We start from the raw sequence: 27,553 nt of genomic DNA, 5'->3' as shown, positions 1-27,553 counted from the left end.
TTAAAACAGTCGGGCCTGTTTCTTGAGATCATTTTTCTTCCACAGAGCCAGCCGGTCCAAATCCTCCACAGTCATGCCGAACACTTGGAGGAACTCCTCTGGGGACAGGTGACGCTGAAACAAAAATAAAAAAGAGATGACAGTTAGCATATGATATTAGTTTGTTCTTGTTTGACAGTACCTACATACATTTGACATGAAGGTTCAAGGCTTTTATTGGTCATACGAACATAGCTACAGTCAGGGGCGGCGGGTGCTGTAGGCTAGGGAAGGCTAAGCCTTCCCAAATATTTGTGTCACTGCATCCTGGTAAAATAAAAATATAATGTTTGTGTCTTTGACATTAGCACTGCTATGCAGCCACCTGTGCCCTGTACTACGAAGCCAGATCAAACCCTGGATATGTTTGAGTTATCTAAACTAAACCCAACAAACGAGATCTCGACGCTGGTTAATATCAACTCGGTAAATCAAGCCAGGGCTTCTCTCACCAGCTGAGAGCGCGTTCACGTGAAAGGGGCGGGGTTAGCAACATTTAACCAATCACAAACAGGGACAAGTGTACTGACAGCGAAGCGTCATACTTCATTAATGAAAAGTAAACTAATATTAGACAAATATGAACTTTAAACATCAATGATTTAAACATATGATCCAGGATACAAGCCACCTGCAAGGTGAATACAGAACAACTGGTTAAATAATAAATAAACTACCGAGTGTTTGAAAGCGTAACAGTTTTATGATATCACTGCCCCATCTAAGACACGAGTGGATCTGACTTTCATTACATTTGAGTTGAGTGTTTCGTCAACTTAATGTGTTGCTTAAAATAATGCTTCTGCATACAGTATGTGACACTGTGAGTGTTGCACAGCCAGATACGGCTCAGCTGACTCAGGTCAGGAGATAATAGGCTATATTATGATATTATATGATCGATGATCTGATTGAATGTGATATGAATGATAAGTGTGACACGTCGGCGTCTTCTCTGCATACAGCAGTTTAAACTGTATTTCCTTTCTCCTGTAATATGACTTGATAGATTTAAACTCCGCACACTGAGCTCTGATTGGTCAGCAGGCGGTGCTTTCACTGAGTTGATCTCTTTTCTATAGACGCCGGAGGCGGGCAGCGTCAGGTAAAAAAAAGTGATTTAGCCTTCCCAAACCTGAGCCTCACGCGCCGCCTATGGCTACAGTGTAGTTATGACGATGGAAATCTTAGGTCCCAGGCGCCTCAAACAGTGCAACACAAGAAAACAAATACACAGAAGAAAATAGTGCAAGTAAATACAAAAACTAAAATAGTAAAAAGTGAAATAGTTCAATAAGATTCTATATACAAGTTATTGGAATATGATTAGATAAATCATTTCTAAGTAGCAGCCAGATTAATGTTATGGATGTTGTTTCAAAGTGCAGGTGTTTAACAGTCTTATGGCCAATAATACATTCCTCTAACACAGAGTTCTTCATTGTTTTTCATCGGTAACCTTACTTAAAAAATAATATATATTTTTGCTTTGTTGAACTGTGTTCACACAAAGTCTTAATTTTTAAATGTATTAAAAGATATTAGACATTTGTGTTAAACATTCATTATGTTTACCATACCAACACAGAGACAGCGTTTTATTCTTAACCCTTAGATGCACGAGTGACTGGACCCTACACTCTTCCATAAGTGGGTCAAAAAGGACCCGTATTACACTGAACACAAATATAAATGCAACACTTTTGTTTTTGCTCCCATTTTTCATGAGATGAACTCAAAGATCTAAAACATTTTCTATATACACAAAATAACCATTTCTCTCAAATATTGTTCACAAATCTGAAAGAATCTGTGATAGTGAGCACTTCTCCTTTGCCGAGATAATCCATCCCACCTCACAGGTGTGGCATATCAAGATGCTGATTAGACAGCATGATTCGTGGTCCGTGTCCGTGGTTGAACTATGTGGCTGCGTCCCTGATTTTGACAAATAGGTGTGCGATTAGACATGCCAGATTGACTGCAAATTCAAAATATTGGTCATGTTGGTAGGATTAGGCGCGTTCATACTTTTCCCACTTTAGTTCCGATATAATTCCGAAAGGTTGCGTTCACACCAAAAAGAGCCGGAACTAAAATGAGTTCATGAGAACCTTTTCACCCCCTTTTCCGTCCCTGCTAGAGAGCAGGGACTTTCGTGGGAGAAAAAGGTTCCTATGTCTGATTGGCTGAACCACGCCCCCGTAAAACTCCCAAAAAGTTTTGTGAAACAGCCATTTTATTATCCTCGCATTAGCATTATTAGCATTAGCATTAGCCCAGCGCAGAAACGCAGAGAGACTAACTTATGGCAACACAAAATAAAACATTGGAGGAAATGAGGAGGTGTCGGCGTTCTGGCGATTTACTCGGAAGCTGCTGGGACTCCCAGCAGCTTCTACTGAAGCCTTCCCCAACTCCGGGGGACTTCCGGCTGGGGACTTTGCGGCCTGCCAGTAAACCCAAAGCAGAAGAAGAAGAAGTGACGTCAGCGGCTTCATTTGGCTAATCCACCCCCAGGGACTTATTCCGGTGTGAACGCGATCTGTACTTAGTTCATGAGAACTAAAGAGTTCTCATGAACTAAGTTCTCATGAACCTTTGTGGGAAAAGTTCTGCGGTGTGAATGCGCCTATGTTGGTAGGATTGGGTAGGCGTGGTGTTACTTGTTGGTACGTGGGTTGGGGGGGGCCATGAGCACTCAGTGCCCAGGGGCCCCTGGAGGTACTAATCCGGCCTTGACCCTGATCATTATCCATCATACATCCTCTGTTTTTATTTATTTGGTTATTTGATTGATTTATATACTGCATTGTCTTGTTTATGTCACGTGATTCCAGACATGTATGGTCTGACGGTGCAGCAACACAGTAGGGGCATTTAATTTCCAAAACACCTACACCACAGCACTTGCAGGACACAACACCATCTGGAGTAGCACCTAAATATGGAAATGTTGGCGATATCACGAGCCCAGAGTCCTGGCAAATGAAACTGTCATGTTGATTCATAATTGTAATGTAATCTTCACGTGCTGATTTCTCGTGATTACATCCCCATTCAGTAGCTGCAGTTTTAAATGTTGCGGCTTCTGGGTAACAAATAGCTTTAATCAAGCTAAGCGATGGTTTACTTGCACTTGTTGAACATGCTGCCTTCATACGAGATGCTGTAATCCGCCCAGCTCTGTATCGATACCAGAGTTTGGATTTGGCCTGTGTTTTTGTTGCCTTCTCAATGACATCCGCCTCCGGCTTGGTGATAGCGACATTGATCCCTTGGCAATGTTCTGTAAGCGCTTTATGGTCCATTTCTAGGCAGTTCTCACTTTTTAAACTAGAAAGCGGCTTAGGAAATGTTGACAAAGTCACTTTTGGGACAAAATCGGCATTGTGTGGAGCTGAGATTGTCAATATTGCACACTTCCTTCCAGTAGATTTCAGTGATGCCAGGAAAGACTGTTGCTCAGCATCTGTCACTTTTGGAATTTCCCTCGAGTGACGTAAAAGTGGTGGTGTTGTTGTTGTTGTTGTTGTTGTTGTTGTTGTTGTTGTTAAATTAGCTGCATCACCAAGACTGTCAATTGCTTGGCTTAAACGATTCCTTCGGGTTTTAGCCGAACTAAAGTCAATGTCAGCAACAGGGGAAGGTGTTACATCCTTCACTGATCCAGGTAGAAGCCAATACGCCTTTTCCTGGGTAACTGTCTTGGCACCACGTATCCGTACAGATGTTTCAATGTAGAACAGGAGAAATGCAACATGGGTACATGTCGATCCCAAACCAGCCTTGCAGTTGCAGTTAGCTGTGATGACGGCACCATCCTTCTTCATCAGTACCCACGGACATGTTGGCGGCAGCCCAATACTCTGAGAATGCAATACCTGAAAAATGAAATACAAAAATATTATTGGATTGTTGACTATTTAGAACCACCAATATTTTGGTCCAACTTTACTTTCAAATACTGATTGTTTACACAACCAGTGGGTGGTCAGCTCTTGTCATATTCCTATGCTAGGTAACCCATAACAGAAGCTGACAACCAAGAATAGGTTCACAACTTTTGTAATTTAAAATATATTGCAATATATAATAAAGCTTTAGTTATAAAGACCTTTTCATAAAGCATGTGTAGCTCAAAGTGCTTTACAAAATGGCACACATCACAAGTTAAAAATAAACCACAAGAAATTCCCCTCAGATCAGATGTTAAGACCTTTACAGGTACATGCAGCATAGCAACAACATATAACATTTGAACAGGTTAAGAGACAGGAGGAGGTAAAAGGTATGATAATAAAAATAAATAAGACACAAGACTAAGTTTATTGATGCAACGATATCCCTATAAATTAAAGTAAACATAAATACAAAGCTGGTGTTTAAAAATGTCCACTGAGTTGGCCTCTGATATTTCTTGGTAGCGTAGTGGATAAAAGCAGCCTCACCCATTTTATTTTGGGGGACTTTAGGGATATTTAAAAAGCCAGCTGAAGAGGACCTCACGAAATATTTACTCACTTTTCCAGCTATTACAGCCACATCTCCTTGATATGCAACGCAAACGTCGCGGATCCACCCGGATGTGAACTCTTTATGTGCCTAGAGTCCTTTGTACGCCTTCATTTCCTCCATGGTGTACAATGGAATAGGCGAAAAAACAAGGTAGTTCACGATATCAAAGTAGGAAAGTGAAGGCCATGAATTTATGTCGGTGCTGTCATCATTAACGGGAATCAAATAAGGGTCCACCGAACCAATCGACGCACATTTGTCTCTGTAAACGGTCTTATCCTCCGGGTTTAGTGATTCGTAGTATCCTTTCATTTTCGCCATTTTTGAACGCTCCCGCCAGTAGAGTGGTACGAGTGGTACTCCAACATGGCTGCCGCGAAATCCTGTGACGTCATTAGGAAGCCTCTATAGGCCTTGATATTTATTTTATATGTCCACTCAGACAGAAGACCTGATACTGGACATGGTGGATCCACAGTGGGAGGAACAGGTGGAGGAGACACTACTTCTGCTGGCAGTGGGACACAACCTGCAGGTGGAGGTAGTGTATTTACCTTTATAAAACGGACAAGTCAAATCAAGCAATCTGATTGGTTCTTAGCCGTGATATACTGAGCGCATACCACGGGTAGAATTGTAAGTTACTTTTCACAACAAGTCAGTATCCCTCCGCGTCTGAGAAAAACAGTATACCGTTGGGCTGAAAAGCAATTCATACTGGAACAAGGAAGCAGCGGAGAAGTGGAGCGTCCACACTACAGCTTCAAAAATAGCTTGGAGCTGGGCGTGTCTGGAGCTTGGGGATTTTATTCAAGCAACACGGCCAACAACCAATCACATGAATCTCCCGCCCCTGACATACAAAGCAAAAAACCCCGGGGATTGTATGGGAGCAATATATATATAAACTCCCCAAACAGGAGAAAACCTACCAGTTTCCCCCACTGTCTCTGCCACCTCCCTCCATGCCTGGTTCCTCCGGTTTGTATCCCGGTAGGTGAAGAGGGTCTGGTCATACAAAACCGGGTGATTTGCTACGGCGATAGTTAGTTTCTCCTCCGACTTTTTTTGAAATATAGAAATGAACGGCGGGATATCTCTCCCAGCTTAGACGCGGTTTGATTGGCTACGGCTTCAGCTGTCAGATTTTGGGAAACGGGATTTGATTGGCTGGCGCTGGCTACTCTGTCTCCGTCTTCCGTCTCAGGCGACAGAAGTTGAACATTGTTCAACTTCTGTCGCCGGAGACGCCTGAGACGGACCGCTCTGCTACCCACAATTCAGTTCGGCGAAAAAGCGCGGCTACGTGACGTCACCCCATTGAAAGTGAATGGGCAGATTGGAGCAGATTGGAGCTTTCGACACTGTCGACGCTGTAGTGTAGACGGGCCGTAACGGGGCAGAAACCCTCCTTTTTACGCAGCGGTCCAGACATACACATCAAACGGCAACACATATTCAGTGTGCAGTTCCTTTGGCATAAGGGCAGGGATATCTAGATACTTTACAAGGTCTGACATCATGAATTGAGCTACTTTTAAAGCAAGCAACGATGTTTTCAAATCTGTAATCAAAGAGGTCCGCAAAAACACTATCGGCCAATCAGATTGCTTGATTTGACTTGTCAGTTTTATAAATATATTTACATTTCTTCCGTTACGAAACAAACTTACAAAGCATAAAATGGAAACATTTAAGATTAACTTCGACCTCCGGGGGGTCTTACTATGGAGGAGTGGATTGAGCAGTGCCTATCTCCAGAAAAAAAAGCACCTAAACGACGACATGCAGAGCTACGTGAAGAGCAGGTAGACCAACTGGAAAAGTACCACCATTCAAAAGCTTTCTGATGCGGGTCTTGAAACAAAGCAGAGAAATTATGACCGTTAGTGGCCAGTTCTGGCCACAGGTGCGAAAGCTCTCTCCAGAGCTACTGGAAGCCAAATCTCGGGGACCGGAGAAAGTGGAGCAATATTCTCGCCACGCCAAGCAACAGCCTAGGACAGGGGTGTCAAACTCAAGGCCCGGGGGCCAAATCCGGCCCGCGACTTCATTTTATGTGGCCCGCAAGAGCTTGCAGATTATAATACGTTTATTATACAGTTACATGCCACTTTACAGAACAGGTTGCCCATAAACTACATGTCCCGCAATGCATCTCATTTTGTGACATGCACACTGAAGAGACTTGCAATTATTTGCCCTAGACTTCTGCTTTCAGACGTAGTTAATTACGAAGTTATTACCCTATCCGATAATAATCCAATTCAGAGGCAATAATGTAATATAATACATAATTGTATGTATATTTATATTTATATAGTTACAACCGGCCCTTTGAGTGCAACCATAATGCTAATGTGGCCCGCGATGAAATTGAGTTTGACACCCCTGGCCTAGGACAACCTCAACAAGTAACCACGTAAGCCATGCTACTGATGCTGGACAGTTTTTCAGTGGCTGCACAATAAACGGCAACATCCACATGAATTTAAATAAATAGGCAAATAATGGATCAACGCTCTCTGTCTAATATGTTCGCTAGCTGTTAGTGTTGTTGCATAGCAACCACCTCGCACTATGTTTCGCGCAGAAGGCAACGGATTTTATTTTGAACATCATTATTTACTAATAAAAACTATTTAAATTAGAGTGTGTATTTTTCTTTCATATTGCCACACTTGGTAACCGTTTTATAAAAGCAATAGCTCACTTCAGGCCGTGATATTGCTTAATTATAAACTATGAATGATTAAAATCCTTTGTTCCAATCTCTCCATAGATACATTTGTAGAATTATATTTATTCAAATCAAATCAAATGAAGTTTTATTTATATAGCACATTTATAAACGATTTTTGGTCGAGCCAAAGTGCTGTACATAAAATAAAAATAGCCTACAGTAGAGACACTTTACAGCAAATACAACAGCACAGATTGTTCAGAATATCAGTTCGAGAAATACGACACCCTCTGTTTTTAGACCCTCTGTCCTTAGACCCTCACATCGTACAAGGAAAAACTTCCTGAGAAAACCCACAGTTTAAAGGGAAAAAATGGGAGAAACCTCAGGGAGAGCAACAGAGGAGGGATCCCTCTCCCAGGACGGACAGACGTGCAATAGATGCCGTGTGTAAATCGAAGAGATAATACATTTTACAGCATATAGACCGAATGTTAGGAAATGCATGTGTCTGTAATAAGAAGATGAATCCACGAGGATGTCAGCTACAATCCTGTGGAAGCCATCAGGGAAGCAGCATGACGAGACCCAAGGCAGGACCGCAGAGACAGGTTCAGCCACGACCCGAAACGTCCACGACTTAATCCAGAACTCAGGATAGAGGATCCAAGACACAGGACTACAGCAAGAGGATCAGCCTCGACTCCGGATCCCGGCGTAGATATAGATACAAAACAAGAAAAAAAATGTGGCTGGGTTCATCAGAACAAGATTGTGTTGTCTTATTCCCACCCAGGCAGCAGTACTGGACATGGTGGAGCCACAGTGGGAGGAACAGGTGGAGGACACATTACATCTATTGGCAGTAGTTTATTGATCAGTATTAAATATGAGTGGGTAAATGCGTTGATCTGATCTCTCCATAAACCTATCTGAAGGCCTGTGTCTTACATCAGACGGCAGTGGAATGACTTCAGCTAGAAGAAGGTAGCTTAAAAAAACGCGTAGCTCAAATTAAGCATTCTGATTTTGCCACTGGCTCTCATGACACTCAAAAGCGGTCAGTCAGTTAACTCCAATTGGAAAAGTGAATGTGAGCAAACAACAGCTAATCAAGAGAAAAAATGACACTCTACTAGATCTGACTACAGAGAGTGTTAACAACATTACACTGTATGGCTGACGTTAGTTTTTACATTTCAAGCGAACATCAACTTGCATTCACAAACATCATTGTTAACAAATGTTCCTGTTGCTAAATATATTTGTTGTTATATCTGATGTTATCTAAATCAATCTAAATAGGGCATAAGACAGCACCCACTACCCATTTTGTATAGAAAATAATGCATCAATTTGAGTTATAGATCATCTTTATTCTGCCTGTCTGAGAATATTCTTTACGACCAACCAACTTGTTTGATTTTATGGTTCATTAACGACAAGTATGGTGATGACTTCTGCTAACATGAACCAGACTGTAAAGAAAGAAGTACAATATGGAAAACATGTCATGTTAAGTTCTTGGGGGAGTGGATTAAGCAGTCACCATCTGCAAAACAAACCCCGAAGAACCAGTTGCAGAACTTTGTGAAGATAAGGTCAACAAGGTATTTCAAAATGTTATTGATTTGAAAAAAAGTTCTAGAGAAGAGCCCCACCAATAGATGGAAATCATTAATCATGATTAATCACAAGTTTAAAATACTATTATTAACCATGCTTAGTGTATTTTTGGGAGATTAAAGAAATACACATGCTATGTTGTAATAAAGAAATGCATGACAAACTGGTAAGACAAATCATAGGTTTGTTATTTTATTGTTAAACATCTCAGCTCAGTTTTGATGATTTCAAAATGATTGGCATTAAATCCGTCAACTTTCTGAAAATTAGCTAAAGCATCAAAAGACGCTGTCAAGCCTTTGTGATCACGCTCTGTATAATGTGCGCTACACAGATGCTCCTGTTTTCTGCCGCTATCATAATGCAAGCAGTAACTATTTCTACAGTAGAAACCGTGTCTTCCACTCCTGAGAAACTTCAAGAAACGGGCTCCTACATTACAAAACAAAATGCCTTTCCTTCTTTTATTCAATTGTGCTGTTACTGCTTCCTGATGTCCAGTCGGTGAACTACATGTAGCTTGTGCCAGTTCCTCTGCTTTCTTTGCCTTTTTACTGCCATACAATTCATGGTAAACATATGAGCTGTAATTATAGGAGGAAGTTGTCAATTGGTATGTGAATAGTCTGCGTAGATATTTTAAAAAGGTTTAGGTTTCCAGATCAATCTCAAGCGTTAACACGTGAACTTTGACCGGCCTGTTTTTAAAGTTAAATGGAAATATTTAATAGCCTCTTTTTGATTTTAGACGCCAACTGTGGAGACTACCCAAGTCTTCTAAACGGAGATGTTGTGCAAGAGAGCGGAACATCTTTGACATACAAATGTAATGGCTTTTACACACTAGAGGGTCCAGACATTGTGACGTGTCAAAGCAATGGCAAGTGGACAGAACCACCATCCTGCAAAGGTATAAACGAGTCATAACAACGTTTTTCTTCCTAAAAAGATATCACCCAAATATATTACCCGAGTAATTATACATACGTTTTTCTTTCTGTGCAGTGGCTTTCTGTGTCATAGATCCTGCTCAAACGAGGATGGTCGATGTTACAATATCTCAAGTAGGCCTGGTATACGTAAAGGAAGGAGTGGATACGTATATTCCGTGTGGATGGTATGATTGGAGCCGCCTTGTTCAATGCATTAATGGAAGAATTGCCTATACCAACTGTAAGTATGGAGTCATTTTCAGACAGAACAAGAATTCAATCAGGAGAGACGTGATGTATGTAATACATGTTTATTATCGGTCACATTATATAAATGAAACATAATGATGACAGTTTATAACAAGTGAATGAAATGTGTTTTGGCGACTAGGCCCAGGTTTTGTAGGACATCATTCGGGAAGGGAAAGAACCGTTTCCGATGAACCCCCCTGGGTCTAGACCTGGTGGTGGTGATAAGTGGTTAGGTCCGGTTGGAAGGGAGAAGGTTGAGCTTGGCCCTGAGTTGGAAGCAGGAGGCGAAGGGGTGGAGGAGGGTTGCGCGTTGACGCCTGGAAGACAGCTGATAGGAAAGGGGAGAGCATATATAGAGGGTTTAACAGGTGCGATAATTAGGCTTGTGAATGGAGGGAAGTGATATGTTGGCTAAGGAGAGGCGCTCCCTGTCATCTAGTGAAGGGAGCGAGTATTGCCATGACGAGCAATACGGAGTGTTAGGTCTTCCTGTCTGAACTTGCGCTGAGCTTCATTTCAAACTTAAGAATATGATTGCAGCACGAGCCGATGTCCGGGCGAAGAGGGAGATGTAAATAAGTAAGCACGAGCTGTTAGCTGGAGTACAGTAATGCATGAATATCATAACCTGATTGACGCGAGCCAAGTGAGCAAACCCGAGAATATGAATGAAGTGCAGAATGCACGCCGAAAAGACGTACACTTAGTTAAATGCTGAGACATGACCCACGATATAGTATAGCTTAATAGCAGTTAAGTGCGCCAGGATGAGTCATAGATGCTGATAAACTGATTGAGTGATTAAGATTGTCTTCCATCATCTGAGTGAGGAAGGGGAGAGCAGATTTAAAGGGGTTAGCAGGTGCGATGATTGGCTAGCCGGGGCGTAATGCCCCTGATCACTTATTGAGATAACGTGTGACGCCCGATGATGTTGTCTTCCTGATTGAACTTACGCTGAGCTACATTTCAATCAGAAGAGACGTAATGTATGAGGGACCTTTGGATAGCCAGCACGGCACTGATGTCCGGGCGGATGTAGGATGTGAAGGCAGAGGAGGACCATCGTCCGAGTTGTTGCAGGGATGAGGACGAGACGCCTTGATAGCAGCGGAGGTAGCTGCGCCTATCCTGAACGAATGCCCCGAGAATAATTGGGGTGATAAGCCGGATCTAATGAGAACTTGCTTTAAGTAATGATTGAACTGGCGTTGAGTTAAGGGAATATCCCCTGAAATAAGAAATAGTGGTGAGAGAGGATTAATGAAAAGGTCTAAGATGCAGAATTTGATCATGGATTTATAAGGGCAGAACGGGGAATCGTTGCGATTTTCGTTTTTTTTAGCAATATACATGACATAGCCTATTATAGATGTCTCCGGTACCGATAAAAGACCAATACGTTGGAGCTTAACGGCGCGTAAAACACACGTGATGACATCACCAATGATTGACTCTCTGTCGTCTCCCAGCAGAAGCAACACGCTTCGGGTTCAATAACCCATTTTATCGGAAAGACTGGAGAGAGGCGAGCTCTTCTTGGGAGGTCGTTGCATTTATTTAGCTCTTCTGTTTCGCGAGATAGATTCGCAAGATCACAGACCTATCCTTTTTCTGCTGCCTTGTTTACTTCTAGAAAACATGTATCCCGCTCGCTCGCTCTACCATACCCACGCACACATGCACGCGTCACGCCCCTCTCTTAAAGGGGTAGCGATCTCGCTCTGCATGACCCTAATGTCATGACAATATAACGAAACATCTCGTGAATTTGTTGCAACTGCCTTTTGCCAGCGCTACCCTGACGCCTGTTTTAGAGGTGAGGCGCAGGAGGAAGTAACTTCAATGGGATGTAGCTTAACCCCTGCCTGCCTGCCTGTAGGAGGGGTTGTGTTTGAAGCCAGAATGGGTAAAGCTTCGCCTGCGATGAGGACCGTTCCGCGTGAAGCCGGAAGCGCCGCATTTGAGCCAGTGATGCCCTCTCGAGAGACTGAAGGCGTGCGTCAATTGTTTGCGTGAAGAAGCCCATTTCCATTAAGCCCGGAGGAACTTCCGTGGAGCCCGATTTCCTTGTTTTTTCCTCCCGCGTCCGGGTTTGCGGGGCGGCCGGCTGGACCCGCTAGCCGAACTGGGGAACGCCGTCTGTAGCTTAATCCGCCAGACTGCGGAGCTGATGAATAATGCCTGGAGCTGGGACGAAGCTCTGCTGCTGCTTGCGCGTTGACGCCTGGAAGACAGCTGATAGGAAAGGGGAGAGCATATGTAGAGGGATTAACAGGTGCCATAATTAGGCTTGTGAATGGAGGGAAGTGATATGTTGGCTAAGGAGAGGCGCTCCCTGTCATCCAGTGGAGGGAGCGAGTATTGCCATGACGAGCAATACGGAGTGTTAGGTCTTCCTGTCTGAACTTGCGCTGAGCTTCATTTCAAACTTAAGAATATGTATTGTAATGTCAATACTGTTACACTTCCCTTATTTTGATATATGTGTTAAATGAAATTCACCAGAAAGCAGGAAACAGAGTTCGTAAAAAAATATTTTTAAATGATCTCAATCTTTTGGGTCTTAAGGTATGCAAATAATATGTAATGTATGTAGCTGTAGCCCGACCTTAATAACTAGTAAAAATACAGATGTTTACACATTTACTTGGACTTTTTTAACACTAGGTTGGACATGCAAACTTTAGTGAATGAGAATTCAATTAGAGCAGTTTGTGTGAAAGAAATTACGTTCTGAAATATTCACTGCTGTTCTGTTGTTATTGGATTATTTCTAGGTTGTAGGAACTCTGATCATTATAATGTAAGTGCTATTCTCAGACGGCTCATTATTTTAACTACATTTGATCAGTTTTACATCATTGAATTAATACCTTTTGTCTGTGATTTTCCAGCACATATGCCAAATGGAAGTCTGGGCTGAAAACAGAAGCACAGTTGGAGGCATTTGAAATATCTCCACCAGAGAAGATAAGCACCCAAAAGACTTTATATTTGTAAATTATTTTCTTTTAAATCAGCTGTTTTTGTTTTTGTTCTTTCATTTTGATTGAACATATTTACACAATGTTGAAGCAAATTGTTCTTTAAGAGTAATTTTGTCTTGTTATGCTTGAAACTCTTGATGCACTAATGTCTATCAACACTTTGATTAAAAATAAAAGTGAAATGGTCTACAGCAGACTGAATAAACGGTAATTGTTCTTAAACAATCGACATAGATATTAGTTTTATATCTTCTACAAATTGCGTACAGTCTTTCCACTACAAATTGATTTCTATATTAGTAAGTATAAACTTGTATTAACACACAGCTTAGTTGAATTCTCAATTTTCAGTTGTTAATGTTTTGCTAAGAGACCGCTGCTAATGAGAATAGACCGTAGCTACAAGAGGATCAGGGGACTGTGCAGTCATATCAATCCACAGAAAGAAGTCCGCCAGATGTGCACAACAGTCTTTTTTTTCCATCAGATACACCATGCATCATTTTTATATTTGTGTACAGCACAAAACTTTGGATTCATGATGGCTGAACTGCCTCTAGTAAATAAAATAAAAAGAGCGCATGAGAAGGAAAGATTTTAAAAGACATCAGAGAAATCAACAGAAGAAGATAGACAGGAAGTAAACACTAAAGAGAACAGATGAAGAAGACGGACAGGAAGTAAACGCGAAAGGGAACACAGTATGGGCTCTAGCAGTGGCCGTTTCTCAATCTCGAGGATACTGGCTTCCAAGCCAATATTTCAAGGATGCTACGTCATCAAGTGGCGCAGCAGGACCGTTCCAATGTCCAGCATACTTGGAATTCCACCGAGGCCGCATCCTGGGTAGACTTCGCGTCCTTAAAATCCCCACAATGCTTTGCGCACGGACCAATTTCAAAAACCCTTGCGGAGAATGGCTGAACCGACGCAGCACACATTTAAATGTAAGTATGTAGTGGCGTAGAACATGTGTTGGTAAATATGTTGCTTTGTTACATTTGTTATCACCAAAAATGTGTTCCGTGAAAGTAAGGCAAGTTCATAATTAGATAGACATCGTGAGGTAATTCTTTTCGGTACAGTTTATGTTGAAACCGTTAGAGAGAGTGGCACACTTGTTAGCCTGTTCCATTCTTCTTTGTTTTCCGAAGCCGTGGCTTGGAAGTATACTTGCTTCGTTTCTGAAGGAAGTGACTTGGAAGTATGCGACTACCAAGACAGTATCCTCGAGATTGAGAAACGGCCAGTGTTTTTTTATATATAGATAGTTCCGGAACACATATCGATAGATGTCTTGTAATGCACTGTTGAGGAACCTGCGACCCAAGTTTTTCATTCATTGCATAACTACACCATAGTTGTGTATATGATATGTCAATAAACCTTAGAAAATCTTGAAATCTTGAAAGGGGTGTGCAAAATAGCCATAATATACAGTCTTTAATTAACTATTAGTATAGAATAATGAGTAATGAATATACTTTATTACTCGTTTACATTCATGTCAATTGCAGATAAATGTTTAGTCTTCTCAAGCACCAACAATCAAATATCTCTCCTGATTGTTGGCACTTGACAATCACCTTACCTGAATTTTACTCAGGTGTCTGATTTAAGGGTTGTTTATATTTCACATCATTAATCAGAATCTGCAAAGTAACTGAAATAAATGTAGTGGAGTAAAAATACCAGGTTAACCTCTGAATTGTAGAATTAGAAAGTAACAATGAGCTGTCATGTGGGTATATATTAATGCTGCGCATTATGGATACAAGCGATGTTCACCCATTTATTAATGATATGTTTTACATTTGATAACACCGATGTCTTTAATACTGGCAACTTCTAATTGTGGGAAAAACGAAAACGTTCAGTAGAGACGTCCCATAGAACATTTTGCGAAACACAATAGCCAGCATGTGTAGTTCTGGGTGGGGGGGGGGCATTCGATTCCAATTTTGGATAGTCTGGCGTGGTTTCGTTCCATTTCAAACAGCTGTTTGACACTCGGCGTAACCTTGGCGCACTGCCACTCCAACATCCAATCCCAGAGCTTGAAGATTAATCACGGGGACAATAGTCCTAAACGATAGCTGGGGATTATGGGTAGTGTAGTGTCTTCGGCCATCCTAAACTCAGAAATGTTTTTCGGATTTCATATCGCATTAACATCATATCCCTACGTGCATTGCGGCTACAACATCCAATCAGCGAGCTTAAACCATAGCTGAGGATCTTAGGTAATCAGTTCAGTGGCTGTTTATCGCAATGATGCTCGATATGTCCCTTAGAGGCCTACGTCTGTTTCCGGTTATTTTTATTTTGAAATTAAGTTCCTGACGGACGCCAAAAAAGCCCGAGATTATAGAATTAAACAAATAAATAAAAACAAGGATAATTGTATGTTATTGGTGAGTAAATAACAGTGTGTTATTTAGAAAACAATAACAAATTAGAAGGAAAAGATTTAAAAAAATACACATTTTAGTATTTTGAGGCACTGAGCCCCATTTCTTTTCCTCACAGACGACAAAAAAAGTCCGACATTATAAGATTTAAAATAAAAGCAATAATCGTGGCTTGATATTGAGTAAGAACATGTTTTTATGAACCACACAGCTTCCGGTCTTCCAAGACCCAAACGGACAAAAATACGTGCTGCAGGCACGAAACATACTACCAATAGAAATACATTGCTTTTAAAATCGTTCTGTGTGACACGAAAAAAAGGGGGAAATCGTGATGGTGAACACAAATCAATAGATTAAATGTCGTGACTATAACACGAAAGGCAGTGAGACTGGGTTGAAATACCAGTAGTGCAGCTGTTCATGTTCTTCACAGATCCCTCACAAATGAATTGAGCAAGTCACTAGTTTCTTGGTCATCCGTTGTCTCCCGTGTGGGTTTTCTTGACCTTTGTGCTGATCCCCACCATAGATCCATTGGCCCTTCAGCATTGAAGTCTTGATTGTGGTTCTGTCATTGGCCAGACTATTACATTTCTAATGTTAAATAAATGAAAACCATTCACAGTTAAGAATTAGATATTCATTATTAATGCTGTAAATTACCTTTAATATGTCTAACTATATTTTAAATGTGTTACCTTTTTATAGCAGTGATTATATTTGTATGCCAATATTTTCCTATGGTAAAGTTTCGTTTAGCACTTTTATTTTGATAAGATCGGGACTCTTATTTTGAAGGAACTTTTACCGGAAGTGAATGCACAATGGAGCAGAATGTACATATATATTTCGCCTCCCAAGACTTTACACATTTCCTCTTTGCTTTCGTTCGGGTTCATCTTGCGCTTTATCAGTTGAATCACTTTGAACATTCGTTTGAGATGTTGACGTGTTGGCCGAACTTTTTACCCCACAGTCAAACAACTTAATTTGCTTCGCCATTTTTTGTAAAACAAACACACGGCGCACGTGAGTAAACGCGCATCGCTTTCTGGCTCCGTAATCACACCAATGCACGTGCAACTTAAAGGAGACCTATCATGCTATATTTAAATGATATAGTGTATGACCATACCTATATAAGGTATATTTATACATTTTATTTTTCAAAATACCAAACAGATCATTTTTTGGACATGCCTCGTTTCGCTCATTTTCGCTCTATTCCAAGCCCGTCTTTGAAAATTCTGAGCAGCAGCTGACCACGCCCCCCTGCAGAAGAGCAGGCATGAGCCGGCGAGAGTCACGTTACCATGCTTGCTGTGATTACGAGTGTCGAATAAACATGTCATCTCAGAGCAGAGATGGGGACTCGAGTCTGCGACTCGGACTCGAGTCGCACTTAAGTCGCGCACACAGAGACTTGAGACTTGACTTGGACTCGTGACCAAAAGACTTCAGACTCGACTTGGACTCGTGTGTTGGGACTCGTGAACAATCATTGTGTTTTCTATTTTTGGCGTATTAAATGTGGGGTAGGTACATTTGAGAGAAACCGGCTCGAGATCGCTAGAATTTGAAAATACACAACCGGAGATAATCTGCTAGAGGCTGCTACTTCCTTATAGAGCCCGCCTCCTCCAACACACACGAACGCGCACATGACCAATGAGGGCACGAGATCAGTTTGTGCCCAGATGGAAGGCTGACAGGCAGGTAGGCCATCCAGTTACTTTAGCCGGGCTCATTACGCAGACGTGCGCGCCTCTGTTACTACCTCGTAGTAACACAATAGCGACCGGCGGCACACCTGCGGCTGTACCGCTTGTAATTAGGTTCAACTACAAAAACTTCGAACAAAACGCCGGCGGCACCAACAAAAGGAGCGCACACTGCAAAGTCTGCAATATCAAAATCAAGGATGCTGGCGCAACAACGTCGGATTTCATCAGGCACTTGAAAAGTCACCCGGAGAGGTCAGTCACATTAACGCATATGGACGGTTAGCAAACATGTTTAGCTCAGCATCAGCTATGTAATGTTAACTTAGCTTGCTGCTAGCTTTGTAACTGAATATTTGAAAAGATGAGTGAATGTTTGCTTGTCACACTTGTTTGAGTTGAGTGGCGTTGACATCCAACTCTTGACATGACATAAAAAAGGTCGGTAACGTTAATCATTACGTTCCGTTGCGTTAAACGTATATACAAAAATACATAGTTACATACATAAATACATCTGTGGATTTATAGGCAGGTTACAGGTTTATTGTTGACCACGTAACGTTAATGTTACAGGTTTATCAGGTTACCATGACACTGGCTTTGAGTGAGAGGATAGAGGAATATGTTTATTAATAGTAGACTTAAAATATGTCATTAGAGACCCAGTGTATAATAACACAGTAAATGCTTTGAATTTCTTAGATATAGCTGTGCAGTATTCTTAACAGACTGGATAGCAGAAGACAATAGAAGGCTTATTACAACCAGAAGAGACATGAGACTTTTATTTTTTTAGAGACTTGAGACTTGACTTGGACTCGTGACCAAAGACTTGAGACTTGATCAAGTCTCACCCCACAAAGACTTGAGACTTGACTTGGACTCGTGACCAAAGACTTGAGACTTGACTTGGACTTGCAAAAAAAGACTTGTGAACATCTCTGTCTCAGAGCAATGCATGTGTTCAAGCATATTATCAATTTGATCCAGAAACTGACCCTGAAGCAGCGGAGGTTTTGGTGGAGGTGCAAAAATCTCAGTTGCAGCAGGACGTTTCTGAATGGTTAGCTGACAAGCTGTTGTCCCTATTTATTTTACTCTGTTACGATGCTTGCTCCTTATTCCGTTCATATTTTGGCTAATTAGCAAGAATGCAATGTGTACAGTTTGTAACGCAAAAACAGCGATATATATATATATTTATAAAGGGAGACATTCATATTTTCAGCATATATACAATGGCCTCATTGCGTTTATTAATAGTTTACAGTCCTTTTCTTCCAACATCGTGCAACAACCGTTGGAAAGTTGAATAACTTAGGATGATAAAAAGTATAACTCCAACAAGTTGTCAGCAATGTGTGTAGTTTCATGTGTTTTTAAAAGCTCAGTTATTGACTTCTTTGTGCAAATTGCGCCACGATACCTTCTGAATGGAGAATGTGTGCTGCATGGAGATACCACAGGTAACATTTTTGATAGCTTTACTAAGTTGTCTGTTTAAATACATTTTTCACATGTCATTCAATATATGTTTATCACAATGTGTCAAGACGGATGCAGTAACTTGAGGACTCTGTAACCTGTATGGTGGACCATCCTGGATTGGAGCCTGTGTGCCTAAATGTGTTCTCCCTGCAGAATGCGTTGCATATTTACAGAGCTGAACATGGTGGATGACAGTTGAGGCAAATAGAGCAGTGAGTGGTTTGTTTGTTTTGCCTGAAATTGTAAAACGAATGCTAATATTGTTCATGGAAATAAATACTGGTGTATATGGCTTTATGCAATCTTTCATTCTGTCATTGTACATGTACTATTATATTATATACTACACAGCAATGGCATAACACACCCATGTGTACGACAAAAAGGTCCACACACACACAACCTTATGCTTTTGAAATCAGAATATTCTTTACCCATCCAAACATGAATAATCACGACACATTTTGATATCAACTTGGAACTTTATTGTCAAAATCAACGGTTAAAAAAACCCATAAAAAAAAACTAAATGTAGCCTACTTGTATTTTGTATAAATGACACTAAATATTTTTACAGAAGCTTTGTGAGCTGGTGCTGGAGCTTCCTTGGACGCAGGATCAGAGTGGTGATTCCAGCCTGCGTTGTCCTCAGGATACGCAGGGAGTTTCCTGATCCGTGAAATGTCGATGTTGGGTTCAGACAGCAGCCAAATTGAACCGTGTCGCATACCCGGCGATGACCTCCTCCCTGTCAGGTCGCTCATAATGGTGCAGGGTCCACAAAGACTTGGTCGAAGATGAGGTCCATCAAGTTGGCCGCGTAGGGCTGTGCAATGGTAAAAAAAGCACAACAAAAAATGTGGTTTAGATTAGTATATGCATGTAAAAAACTGAAACTTCTTTCTAATTTTTTTATTTTATATTTGTAAATAGTTGTATAATAAATATTTTAAACACTTACGGAATGTGGGGTCAGTCTTTACTGGTTTTGCTCTGCATTCTCCCTTCCTGGCCTTTGGGAACTGCAGTTTATACAGAGGGTTTCCAGTGGATGTAGTGGCTTGTGCACGCTCAGCGTTTTCATTGTAGTGCAGGTCTGCCAGGTACAGTCTTTCATTTCCGCCATGATAAAAAAAAATGTAAATAATAGCAAAGGATGTACAAATTGTCACTAATTAGTAAGTATGTGAGGTGCTGGCCTGTAAAGAAGAACACATAGTTAGAACAAAATCATCTCAACTTAGTATTCAGGATGAGAAAATACTATTTGGATAAATATAGTCTGAAATCCCAAAAGATGGGGCTAAAACTCTCTATTTAGCAAAACTCTCTATTTAGCAAAGCTCTCTATTTAGCAAAGCTCTTTGCTTAGCCTTTATCTGATCGTTCTTACAGACTACAATCACAAAATCTTTTACATATAACGCTGGAAAAAACGGCATGTCTCATTAGCGTAGCGTAGCTTACGTTTGTTATTATAACTTACTCAATATGATTGTAGAGGATACAAAATACTAATAAATAGGAGAATAAATACTTGTGTTATCGCCTAGGGCGTGGCTTTACAGCCTTCACACAGATCGCCATTACGGCAGTATGTCTGAACATGTTAGCAAATGCCTGATAATTCAAATGACAAAGCAAAGACTGCGGAGCGTACAAAATAAAATGCTACAAAAATATATAAACACCTAACCGATTACTATTTGGGTTTGAGGCGACATTGATACGGCGAAGCTACATGCTACATGCTACAAGCTAGAGATAGCTTTATCAGGAAAAACACCGCTAAATAAAAACTTACAGCTTCAAAATTGGATGTGTCCTCACTGGCCTGGTCCCGGGTGGTTGATATTGATCCCGGGTTTAGCATTAGTTTGGAGGCATATCCGTGTTGGACTTGAGACAAGTTCATAAACATGTCCGTCGTAAAATGTTTGGAACACACAAACAGAAATCTGCCGTGGTCTTCTGGCATATGTCCCTTGTAAATGAAGTCTAGCCACAGATTCATTTCTTTTTCCACTGATGGCATTGCATGCAGTCCCCTGTCCCGAGTCTTGCAGCCAACAACAGCACAACGTTTAACTGGCTTAGACATCCTGGCAAGAGCAAGCAAAAACACAGATGTGGGTTGATTTAGCCTGCCGATAGCCTATATGCGAATGAGAGGTTTGGCAATGCACGTGACCGTGGCTCATTCCCCTGATAGGTGGAGAGTTGACCAATAAGCCGAGGACTTCTCTGTGACGTAGAAAAGTATTGAAATCTGGATCCGTTTTTTTCAGATCCGTTGCAGCCCCTTTTTTAGAGATTTGGCGAAGGAGGAAAATAGAGAGGGTTGTGTTTTCTGACACTTGGTGAGTTCCCTGGAACACCGGGGACACATATTCATGTATAAAAGACGTACAAAGGTGCATTTTGCATGATAGGTCCCCTTTAAGTATCAGGTTCCGACTGGTCACAACAATAATTAAATATCACTCTTAATACAACAAATAATTAACATTTATCTATTAAGGGGTGCACATTTTGCTGTTTGCTGTCCTTATTTCTTTATGTTAAAAACTGGTTGCCACTGATGGCAACCAAAGGCCAAGAAGTGGTTGACATTTGACATTTTTGACATTGGCAACCTGGCAACCGTTACTGTCGAGCCCTGAAGAAGAGTGAAATAAACTAATTCAGTTATTGCTCAGTTAAAATGCATTCAATAGAGAACCGCAGTGACGCGTCCTAAAACCTGGAAGTAAACTCCTTCTGGTTCCTTCGTGAAAAACCAATGCAGTTTCTCCAAAGGATTTTGGAAAATAGCTCGAAATAAGGTCTGTGGTTGACACACATTTAATCATTACATTATTATTATTACATTGCATTTAGCTGACGCTTTTATCCAAGCGACTTACAATAAGTGCGTTCGACCAACAAAATACAAACTTGAAGAAAACAGAATCATATAAGTACATCAGGTTTCATAGAGCTAAAACATTTCAAGTGCTACTCAACTGGCTTTAGATAAGCCAGCCCTTTATTAGTATATAAGTGCTTTGTTAATAGTTCTATCGCTCGAAGTGGAGTCGAAAGAGATGAGTTTTCAGTCTGCGCCGGAAGGTGTGTAAGCTATCTGCTGTCCTGATGTCAATGGGGAGCTCATTCCACCATTTTGGAGCCAGGATAGCAACGTGTTTTTGCTGATGGGAACTTGGGTCCCCATCGCAGTGCGGGTGCAGCGAGCTGTTTGGCTGATGCAGAGCGGAGTGCACGTGCTGGGGTGTACAGTTTAACCATGTCCTGGATGTAGGAAGGGCCAGATCCATTCGCAGCATGGTACGCAAGTACCATTGTCTTGAAGTGTATTCTAGCAGTTACCGGAAGCCAGTGAAGGGAGCGGAGGAGCGGCGTGGTGTGGGAGAATTTAGGAAGGTTGAAGACCAGACGAGCAGCTGCATTCTGGATGAGCTGCAGAGGTCGGATGGCACATGCAGGTAGACCAGCCAGGAGGGAATTGCAGTAGTCTAGGCGTGAGATGACGAGAGCCTGGACCAGAACCTGCGTCGCTTTCTGGGTCAGCTGGGGACGTATCTTCCTGATGTCGTAAAGCGTGTATCTGCAGCAGCGGGTTGTAGCAGCGATGTTTGCAGTGAAGCACAGGTTGTTATCTAGGATCACACCCAGATTCCTTGCAGTCTGGGTCGGGGAAACAACAGAGGTGCCGATGTTGATAGTCAGGTCAAGAGTGGGACAATCTTTTCCCGGAAGGAAAAGCAGTTCAGTCTTGTCAAGGTTGAGCTTGAGATGATGAGCGGACATCCACTGAGAGATGTCAGCGAGACAAGCAGAGATGCGTGCGACGACCTGGGTCTCTGAGCGGGGAAAGTACATCATTAATTGGGTGTCGTCAGCGTAGCAGTGGTATGAAAAACCATACGGGCTAATGACTGATCCGAGCGAGTTTGTGTACAAGGAGAAGAGGAGGCGACCAAGAACAGAGCCCTGAGGGACCCCTGTAGTTAATTGACAAGGGTCGGACTCCGACCCTCTCCAAGTAACCCTGTAGGTGCGGTCTTTGAGGTATGAGGTGAGGAGGGAAAGTGCAGAGCCTGAAACTCCAAGTTCTTGGAGAGTGCGAAGGAGGATCTGATGATTCACCGTGTCGAATGCAGCAGACAGGTCCAACAGGATGATGACAGAGGAGAGGGAGGCTATTTTAGCAGTGTGCAGTTCCTCAGTGACAGCAATGAGAGCAGTTTCTGTGGAGTGACCTGCCTTGAAACCAGACTGGTGCGGATCCAGAAGGTTGTTCTGATGGAGATAACAGGAGAGTTGTTTAAAGACAGCGCGTTCAAGTGTTTTAGACAGGAACGGGAGGAGAGAGACAGGCCTGTAGTTTATAACATCAGACGGGTTGAGAGTGGGTTTCTTTAGGAGAGGGTTTACTCTTGCCTCCTTGAGACTGTTTGGAAAGTGACCAGAAGTTAGAGAAGTGTTGATGAAATGGGTGAGAAACGGTAGAATATCAAGAGCGATAGTCTGAAGGAGGTTTGAAGGGATAGGGTCCAGAGGACAGGTGGTAGGACGGGCAGAGGTAATGAGGGTTAGAACCTCACTTGGAGAGAGAGGGGAAAAGGAGGTTAGTGTGCGGGTGGAAAGAGGGTCTGGTGACCCAGCGGTGAGTAAAGGTGAGTCAGAGAAAGAAGAGCGAATATCATCAACCTTTTTTTCAAAGTGGTTAACAAAGTTGCTTGACAGAAGGGAGGAAGGGGCTTTGGGGGGGGGGGGGGTCCAAGAGGGTGGAGAAGATGAAGATTTAAGAGACGGATCACGTTTTGTTCAGCCCGATAATATCCACATGTCTACCCTACTTTTATAATTTTCTAATCATAAATCTAGTAGCCAGAAGCAAAATGCTAACGTTATGCTATAAACTAACTACAGCTGCTTCAACATCACGCCAACTTAAGATCCATATTCAAAAAATACAGATTCAAAATTGTACAAGTTGAAGCGTTTGTTCTAACAGTTTGCAGGAGGCAGGTACTTGCTTTCAAGCAGAACAGGGCAAACAAACTTAGCGGGAGTGTTTACGTGTTCGGTGTAATGACGTAAAACGGCCTCGACAACTTCTGTTGTCCTATTCAGCCACTTGTCAACAACCATCACACACGTAAACTCTTCAAAAATCACCAGTGGGGTCACTGCTGATGTATTTAATGTCGTAGAACAAAACCTGATCTGTCTCTTCACAGACCTTATTTCCAGATATTTTCCAAAACCCTATGGAGAAATTCCATAGCTTTTTGTCGAAGGAACCGGCAGTGGTAAAAATGTTAACTTACTTCCGGGTTTTAGGACGCGTCACTGCGGTTCTCTATTATGTCTGCCATCTTATATATTTATATTTGATGTGCCACAATAATGTCACCTAATGTTATTCAGTTAAAATATAAATATTTTGGCTTTCCAAGTTAACATTAATTGATATGACTGCGATTAAATCAGCGTATACTTCTGCCAGGGGATGCCACCCCTCAAAATCTTCTGCCACCCTCTTGCCACCCCATGAATATTTTTTCTAGATCCACCCCTGAGTAGGCTATATTTTTCGTTTCGTTTATTTAATAATAATAATTAATAATTCCTTGCATTTATTATAGCGCTTTTCCAGTGCTCAAAGCGCTTTACAGATACACATTACACATATACATATTTTTTATATACATGCAATGGTCACTGTGGACAATACCCACAGGAGCAAGTTCAGGTGAAGTGTCTTGCCCAAGGACACAATGGCTAATAAGTATACATTTCAGGACAACTTTGAGAATTTAGTTTGTTTGTTTTGAGATTTAAATAGATTTTGAAAGTGGATATAGACAGAGAGAGAGAAGCAGCGCTGTCTGCTTAGTTGCAATACTGTAGCTCAAGCCTTTATGCAACTGAGGCCTATACATTGTTTATGCTATTTATATGCCTGTGTGTCCATGGTTTTGAGTCTGTGTGTGTGTGTACTGCTTTTTGCAGTACAGTAACTAAAGTAGGACTAAGCATACCGGTAGTTTTTTGTAGACCTGTCTGCCCGTTTTGTGAGTGCACTGCGCGCGTGCGCACTTGTGGCATTGTTTGGGATGACCTAATTAAAATACCGTCCGCCGTCCTCTTTGAGAAACATACGCAATGCAGACAGACACCGGTCACAAAAGATAGGCATCAGATAGGCTTCAATTAACTTTTGATTGTCTATAATTAACTATAAAAAAATATCTGCGTTTTAACACTATATATGTAGACCTACTTATTTTTACGGTTTGCATATGAGGTGGTCCGCGAAAATCCTTGATAATAAATAGTGGTCTGCATAAACAAAAAGTTTGAGAACCCCTGTTCTAGAGTACCCTGGAACCGAGGGAAAGAATACGCCCATTGGCTACAAATCAATATATGATTGGTTGATCAAACTGTCAGTCCAAATGTACGCTCTCATTCAGTGCAACGGCCAGGGCATTCTATCAAGGATGTAGAATACCTTGGTTGAAGGATATTCCACCCAGAGACCCAGAACAAGATCTGATTGGTTGCTTTCTTTTCTAACACAAAACCACTGAAATGCGTAGTGCATGGTACGAGAAGGACAAACAAATCAACGTAACACTGTAATATTACAGATCAACAACACAGATACGATTCTCATTTATTCATTTTATATACATTTTATTACATTTTATTTATATAATTAAATCGATTTTTAGTTTGTTTTATCTGAGTGTTCCAGGGTATTCTCTGAATACCTTGAAGGCCCTGGGCCCTTCTCACTTCTCTTATTTTTCATTTCCTCGCTCCTCGGTCTCGGCCTCACCGGAAGTTGATTTGTCTGCGCCATCTTGAGTAGCGTCCCAATGGCCTTATTTTAGCTGGAGGAGCGAGGAGCGATAATGGAGGAGCTATAACCATAGACTGTATATATAAATGGACGTAGTGTCCGTGACGTCACCCATAGGATTCTGCAGAGTTGCTGTGAAGCCCTTAGTAGGCGGAGTCGGCCACTAAGGGCTCGACTGTGACGTCAGAGTCTAATCCCGCCTGCTCCAAATAAGGGCAAAGAGGCGGAGCCGAGGCGGGACCTGCTGCCTCCGAACTGGAAGTAAACAGAGCTAGCTCAGGCTAAGAAGCTAAGCTAACATGAAATACATGCATACCAAGTTACTGCTAACAGTGTAGTTCCCCTATATAAACGTTACATTCATAATCAAATGAGACAATCTGCAAGAGAATTAGCTATATTTTGTTATTCTTAATGCTTGTCATTCACACGTTGAGAAAAGACGGACTCCACCGCCGGACCTAATGGAGCCGCAGTGGGCTAGCTCCGGGACACCGGCTGGAGCTAGCCCCCTGCGACTCCGTTAGCTCCGGCGGCCACCACTGGGATAATTGGGTCCCCTATTAACATTTGCTCCCGTTTAGCATTATGGGCGCCATAGACTATAAAAGTCTTACCCAAGGCTGAATCATAAACTAAAATGTATATGTATGCATAAAGTGTTACGTCCTTAGCTGGCTAATAAGTAACAAGCTAATCTACCAAGCACACAAACACCTGCAAACGGGTTAACATGTATAATATTATCATTTTAGACTTCTTGGAAGTTCTGTTAGTACATTCAAGCGCACAGCACGACATTTTAATTGTCTGGTATTTGTAACAATATTCCCTAAAAGGCACAATCACCACGAACACGGCTAAAGCTAAAGGGTCAAGTACAGTAACTACGACTAACTAACGTTGTAGCCTCTATGGTTGTAGCCTAGCAGAGTGGACAAGTTGCTGTTAGCTGACAGTGAGGCATGTACGTGTCCATCAAAGTGACCACGCCCTAATTTATGCAAAAACTTTAAGACCTAATATAAATAAAAGGGTCGTGTTAGAAAACAATTCACTCACAGATTCATAATCATGAAGGTGTAATCTAACTATATCGATAATAATATTTATTGCATCCATGGGTAGAAACATGTTTTTTTCTGCTGTAAAGTTGGGCATTTTAACATCGGGGTCTATGGAAATTGCTCCTTTCTGCAGCCAGTCCCTAGCGGCCCATGTATGAACTGCAGTGTGTGGCATTTCCGTATTGGCTTCCCGGCTGTTCCCCAGAGTTTGCCGCTTGGGCTATAATCGAGGAACCACCAGACCATCCTCCGATGAAATCCTCAGACACTCGCCCCGCCCCCTTACTGTGTATCACTCACTGATTGGACGAGGCAGTGCATGCACTGATCTGATGCTTCTTGACATGAGAGCAGTTTCCCAGCAGTGAAGAAAATACATGAACCTCACGGGAGTCACTCCTCAGTTTATACCGTGTTTTGTTTCAATTAATGTATCATTTAGTTACAAATGTGATATATCTGAACAACAAAGTGGTCAAAAATCATTTTATTCATTTTTTGGAAACATTTTCATGATCGCTTTTTTCGTTTTACATTTTCATTTATTTTCATTTCCATTCAGTCAGTCATTAAGTGCTATTAAAATGTTAATTTGCTACATATCCAAACAAACAAAGTGTGCAATCCAATTAATGTTAATCTAACTGGGTTTTGATAGATAACATATCTCTTTTTCTTCTCTCAATTATTTATTTATATTGTGCACTCTAATCAATATTAATCCAACTAATGTTCGTTTATACATTTTAAGAATGGCGTTTATCTTTTTTGAGAATGAGTTCTTATTTAATTTTATTTATTTGGGTCTACAACAGATGATACAAATGTTTGTGTCAGTAAATGTGTACTAACAGAGGCAGGGGTGTGTGTGGAAACAACGGGGACAGAGCTGCTGTCAGACGATCAGCTATGCAGCGTCATCACAAACGGACGTCGCTTCACG

At 41.6% G+C, this 27,553-nt stretch overlaps 1 pseudogene; it reads right to left on the bottom strand.

Moving 5' to 3' along the window:
• LOC139435653 (uncharacterized) lies at positions 1–22,833 on the bottom strand (annotated as a pseudogene).
• Between the last annotated feature and the right edge of the window lie 4,720 nt (positions 22,834–27,553).

This window comes from Pseudochaenichthys georgianus, chromosome 17, assembly GCF_902827115.2.
Source record: "Pseudochaenichthys georgianus chromosome 17, fPseGeo1.2, whole genome shotgun sequence".
In the NCBI taxonomy this organism is placed as follows: domain Eukaryota; kingdom Metazoa; phylum Chordata; class Actinopteri; order Perciformes; family Channichthyidae; genus Pseudochaenichthys; species Pseudochaenichthys georgianus.
This window is presented reverse-complemented; position numbering and strand designations above follow the sequence as displayed.